This window comes from Ranitomeya imitator, chromosome 1, assembly GCF_032444005.1.
Source record: "Ranitomeya imitator isolate aRanImi1 chromosome 1, aRanImi1.pri, whole genome shotgun sequence".
Lineage (NCBI taxonomy): Eukaryota > Metazoa > Chordata > Amphibia > Anura > Dendrobatidae > Ranitomeya > Ranitomeya imitator.
In genome coordinates this window covers 75,849,378-75,854,990 of record NC_091282.1, presented here as the reverse complement: position 1 = coordinate 75,854,990, position 5,613 = coordinate 75,849,378, and the positions used below count along the sequence as shown (strand labels likewise).

The following is a 5,613-nucleotide window of genomic DNA, read 5'->3' as shown; positions in this document are numbered from 1 at the left end:
GTGCCTTTCGTCAATATATTCCATCAAAGCCAAACAAATATGGAATAAAAATTTATGCCCTTGTTGATGCCAGTAAGACCTACACTTACAATCTGGAAGTTTATGCAGGAAAACAACCAGAAGGTCCTTACTGTGTGAGCAACAAACCCATTGATGTTGTAAAAAGACTGGCTGAACCCTTATTTGGATCGGGTCGCAATATTACAGCTGACAATTGGTTTACAAGTTGTGATCTGATTGATTATCTGAAAATTCAGAAGCTGTCATATGTGGGAACTGTAAGAAAAAACAAAAGGGAATTGCCGCCACAGTTTGTAAGTGTGAAAGAGAGACAACAGTACAGCAGTATGTTTGCATTCCATAATGGAAAGGCTTTAGTTTCCTATGTACCACATGCCAAAAAAATCGTACTTCTTCTATCAACACTTCATGATGATGCTGCCATCGATCCTGGGACTGGGGCAGAAAAAAAACTGGAGATAATTACATTTTACAATGCCACCAAAGGGGGTGTGGATACAGCAGATCAGATGTGCTCCACTTTCAACGTCAGCAGAAACATCAAACGCTGGCCAATGGTCATATTTTTTGCTATGTTGAATTTGGGTGGTATAAATTCACAAGTAATTTATCTTGAAAACAAGCTTGAACCACTCCGTAGACGATTGTATCTGAAAAAATTGGCCCGTGAACTAGTACTTGGAGAGCTACGCAGGAGAAGCGTGAAAACAATCGGTATCCCCTCTCGCCTTCAAGTTCAGCTCAAAAGGTTCCGCCCAGAAGATGATGGTGAAAAGTCACCATCTGCACCACCTCACAAAAGAAGGAGATGCACCACCTGCCAAACGGAAAGCGGAACCAGAAGGCTTTCAAATTATGAATGTCTCAAATGTCATAAAGCAATTTGCCTGACACATGCAAAAATGGTGTGTAATTCTTGCTATTTGCTCTGCAAGTGTGACTTTTCTGGGGAAACCTCAGCATCTACTTCTGATTGAATATGTTTTTAATAGTACTTAAGGTACCTTAAAATTAAGTTTGTGTTCAAAAATTTTCTTTGTACATTTTTTTGAGAGAATCGAACTGGGGACTATTTGGCGGGAGTTTTGAAAAGTTTGTATTTCATAGTTATTAGTTTTATGTTAAGTAAATGTTTTTTTTGCAACTGATTATGTGTAGTCTCTTTTATTACATCCCTATGAAGGTCACTGATCACTTTTAGAGCACTGAAATTGCAAACATTAGATATTATAGGTATTTTTCCAGCAGGCGCCTGACAGGCACATTGTATGTGAACTCGTTAGTCCGAATATTGTATGTGACGGAGGGTTAAAGATGCACTATTTGTTGAATATTTATAGACTTTCCCAGAGTAAAAGTAAGGCTGCAGACATGTGCAGGTTTTTGGCAGGATGGCTGTTTCAGAAATGGAGCTGGTGTGAGAAGGATTTGAGGAAGCCGGTCGCGTTTGTGGTTCCGTCTTTTTATGTAGTACTTAAGTCCTTCTATGATCAAATTGGTTTAAGCTCCACAGATAGACCTGATAAAAGAGAGATTGTTAAGAGATTAAAGGAGAGAGAATTTTTATGTGATGTGCCATCCTGCAATACTGCGCAATCAAGGCAAGTCTGGAAGCTGTTTTTTGTTATAGGAATCAGCAATCGGCAAAAGGACGTAACTTGGATGGCATTACAAGGATGTTTGCCAACACGAGCTTTTTTGAATAGAAGAGGGATACGGGTTCAAGAATTTTGTCCAAGGGAGGGATGTAAGGATCCAGAGACAATTCAGCACATTTTTTGGGACTGTCCTTTTGCAAAAAAAAGTTTTTACCCTTTTATCCCGGTTTTTTATTGCTCTTGTTGGGTTCCATTGCTTTGATTTTAGAAGGATATTAACAGGTCAAGATTTCAATCACTTGGAAAGGAGACGGATGAGTTGGATTATTTTTGCCATATATAAGGAAGTTTTGTGGGATTCACGGAACCTGGTTATTTTTAAAAAGGTGTGTCTCTCTCCAATGGACTGTAAGAACATTTTTCTTGCCAGGTTGTTTTATGTTTATCTATTAGATAAGAAAAGACTCGGTGAAACAACAGCAGAAACACTTTGGAAGTACTCACAGTGGAATGATTACTGTAGGTAGGATTTTGATTATTTTTTGGTGATCGGGATTGTTTTTTTTGTTTATGGGAGATTTTTCCATATGATGATCAGGAAACTTGTTAATTGAACGCGCAGATGATGCATGCGTTAATGAGAGTTCCAATCTGAGGAAAAAGGTTCTCCCAGGGTGAGGCTCATCCATTGCACTCCGGGTGTGCTGACCCCTGCGATTTCCCCAAATGCGGGAAACTCGACTGCATAATTTGTGGTAGTGGGGGACTGCGTTCGCGCTTTCCCCTGATTTCCTATGGTCAAAGACAGAACACAAAAGATGCTCTGCTGAGCCGAAGCGATGCTTTGGAGAAAAGCTCCAAGCAGCGGGCAGACGTGGCCTTTGGCTCCCCCTTGTGGGGGAAGGATGCCACCTTCCCTGTGTCGCTGCTATGCTTTGTTTATTGTTTCTTGGTTGGTTTGAGGTTGTTGCCTTTGCTCGACACTTTGGCCCTTTTTGACCCCCCCACCCCCGGCTGGTGGGGATTGAGCAAGTCGCTTGCATCTCGTTGACTTGGTGACGACATGGCTTGCTCTGCTTGTCTGCAGGTGCAGGCGGGCATGCTCGCGGGAGGGCACCTGCAGCATCCCCATCTCACAGCCTTGGGGCTGGAGCTGGAGCTGTGAGTGGGCCGCTGGTGCGCAGCTATCTGCGGTTTGGTCCTCCTGCCCTTGAGCCTCCTCCAGCGTGCATCCTCTTGAGCGGAGATGAGTGAGTCATGAGAGGGTGCCGGCAGCTGGAGCTCGAGCTGTCTACAGCATGTTCTCAGGCCAGCGCAGCAACGTGACGCGAGGCTGGGGCGGAGCCGAGGCTCCTATATGCAAATGACTCAGGCTGCTGCTGTGCATCTTGGGCGGCTTTTGACTTGAGCTCGGCCTGCCCTGTGGGGGTCGGAGTGGGCGTCAGCCACGTCGGGAGCGACCGGCGCCTCCCACTCGAGGAGCCTCCGTGCGGTCTGTGCCGAACGCCACCCCCCACCCCCTCCCTTTCGGGCACGAGACTCCGCGATGTTGGGGAGCTGCGTCGGAGGGGCGCTCGTCGGGCCGGCGGGCCCCAACTCATACTTACCTGGCAGGGGAGATACCATGATCACTAAGGTGGTTCTCCCAGGGTGAGGCTCATCCATTGCACTCCGGGTGTGCTGACCCCTGCGATTTCCCCAAATGCGGGAAACTCGACTGCATAATTTGTGGTAGTGGGGGACTGCGTTCGCGCTTTCCCCTGATTTCCTATGGTCAAAGACAGAACACAAAAGATGCTCTGCTGAGCCGAAGCGATGCTTTGGAGAAAAGCTCCAAGCAGCGGGCAGACGTGGCCTTTGGCTCCCCCTTGTGGGGGAAGGATGCCACCTTCCCTGTGTCGCTGCTATGCTTTGTTTATTGTTTCTTGGTTGGTTTGAGGTTGTTGCCTTTGCTCGACACTTTGGCCCTTTTTGACCCCCCCACCCCCGGCTGGTGGGGATTGAGCAAGTCGCTTGCATCTCGTTGACTTGGTGACGACATGGCTTGCTCTGCTTGTCTGCAGGTGCAGGCGGGCATGCTCGCGGGAGGGCACCTGCAGCATCCCCATCTCACAGCCTTGGGGCTGGAGCTGGAGCTGTGAGTGGGCCGCTGGTGCGCAGCTATCTGCGGTTTGGTCCTCCTGCCCTTGAGCCTCCTCCAGCGTGCATCCTCTTGAGCGGAGATGAGTGAGTCATGAGAGGGTGCCGGCAGCTGGAGCTCGAGCTGTCTACAGCATGTTCTCAGGCCAGCGCAGCAACGTGACGCGAGGCTGGGGCGGAGCCGAGGCTCCTATATGCAAATGACTCAGGCTGCTGCTGTGCATCTTGGGCGGCTTTTGACTTGAGCTCGGCCTGCCCTGTGGGGGTCGGAGTGGGCGTCAGCCGTGTCGGGAGCGACCGGCGCCTCCCACTCGAGGAGCCTCCGTGCGGTCTGTGCCGAACGCCACCCCCCACCCCCTCCCTTTCGGGCACGAGACTCCGCGATGTTGGGGAGCTGCGTCGGAGGGGCGCTCGTCGGGCCGGCGGGCCCCAACTCATACTTACCTGGCAGGGGAGATACCATGATCACTAAGGTGGTTCTCCCAGGGTGAGGCTCATCCATTGCACTCCGGGTGTGCTGACCCCTGCGATTTCCCCAAATGCGGGAAACTCGACTGCATAATTTGTGGTAGTGGGGGACTGCGTTCGCGCTTTCCCCTGATTTCCTATGGTCAAAGACAGAACACAAAAGATGCTCTGCTGAGCCGAAGCGATGCTTTGGAGAAAAGCTCCAAGCAGCGGGCAGACGTGGCCTTTGGCTCCCCCTTGTGGGGGAAGGATGCCACCTTCCCTGTGTCGCTGCTATGCTTTGTTTATTGTTTCTTGGTTGGTTTGAGGTTGTTGCCTTTGCTCGACACTTTGGCCCTTTTTGACCCCCCCACCCCCGGCTGGTGGGGATTGAGCAAGTCGCTTGCATCTCGTTGACTTGGTGACGACATGGCTTGCTCTGCTTGTCTGCAGGTGCAGGCGGGCATGCTCGCGGGAGGGCACCTGCAGCATCCCCATCTCACAGCCTTGGGGCTGGAGCTGGAGCTGTGAGTGGGCCGCTGGTGCGCAGCTATCTGCGGTTTGGTCCTCCTGCCCTTGAGCCTCCTCCAGCGTGCATCCTCTTGAGCGGAGATGAGTGAGTCATGAGAGGGTGCCGGCAGCTGGAGCTCGAGCTGTCTACAGCATGTTCTCAGGCCAGCGCAGCAACGTGACGCGAGGCTGGGGCGGAGCCGAGGCTCCTATATGCAAATGACTCAGGCTGCTGCTGTGCATCTTGGGCGGCTTTTGACTTGAGCTCGGCCTGCCCTGTGGGGGTCGGAGTGGGCGTCAGCCGCGTCGGGAGCGACCGGCGCCTCCCACTCGAGGAGCCTCCGTGCGGTCTGTGCCGAACGCCACCCCCCACCCCCCTCCCTTTCGGGCACGAGACTCCGCGATGTTGGGGAGCTGCGTCGGAGGGGCGCTCGTCGGGCCGGCGGGCCCCAACTCATACTTACCTGGCAGGGGAGATACCATGATCACTAAGGTGGTTCTCCCAGGGTGAGGCTCATCCATTGCACTCCGGGTGTGCTGACCCCTGCGATTTCCCCAAATGCGGGAAACTCGACTGCATAATTTGTGGTAGTGGGGGACTGCGTTCGCGCTTTCCCCTGATTTCCTATGGTCAAAGACAGAACACAAAAGATGCTCTGCTGAGCCGAAGCGATGCTTTGGAGAAAAGCTCCAAGCAGCGGGCAGACGTGGCCTTTGGCTCCCCCTTGTGGGGGAAGGATGCCACCTTCCCTGTGTAGCTGCTATGCTTTGTTTATTGTTTCTTGGTTGGTTTGAGGTTGTTGCCTTTGCTCGACACTTTGGCCCTTTTTGACCCCCCCACCCCCGGCTGGTGGGGATTGAGCAAGTCGCTTGCATCTCGTTGACTTGGTGACGACAT

The 5,613-nt window shown here is 51.5% G+C and overlaps 3 non-coding genes and 1 pseudogene across 3 annotated transcripts; all 4 read left to right on the top strand.

The window, feature by feature from the left end:
* Positions 1-2,259: 2,259 nt before the first annotated feature.
* LOC138660422 (U1 spliceosomal RNA) lies at positions 2,260-2,406 on the top strand (annotated as a pseudogene).
* An 812-nt stretch (positions 2,407-3,218) lies between these two features.
* On the top strand, positions 3,219-3,382 carry LOC138660024 (U1 spliceosomal RNA). Its single transcript, XR_011317525.1, has one exon. It is a non-coding gene; the product is annotated as a U1 spliceosomal RNA (small nuclear RNA).
* An 812-nt stretch (positions 3,383-4,194) lies between these two features.
* LOC138660023 (U1 spliceosomal RNA) lies at positions 4,195-4,358 on the top strand. The gene has a single exon (XR_011317524.1). It is a non-coding gene; the product is annotated as a U1 spliceosomal RNA (small nuclear RNA).
* Positions 4,359-5,171: 813 nt separating this feature from the next.
* LOC138660022 (U1 spliceosomal RNA) lies at positions 5,172-5,335 on the top strand. Its single transcript, XR_011317523.1, has one exon. It is a non-coding gene; the product is annotated as a U1 spliceosomal RNA (small nuclear RNA).
* The last annotated feature ends 278 nt before the right edge of the window (positions 5,336-5,613 follow it).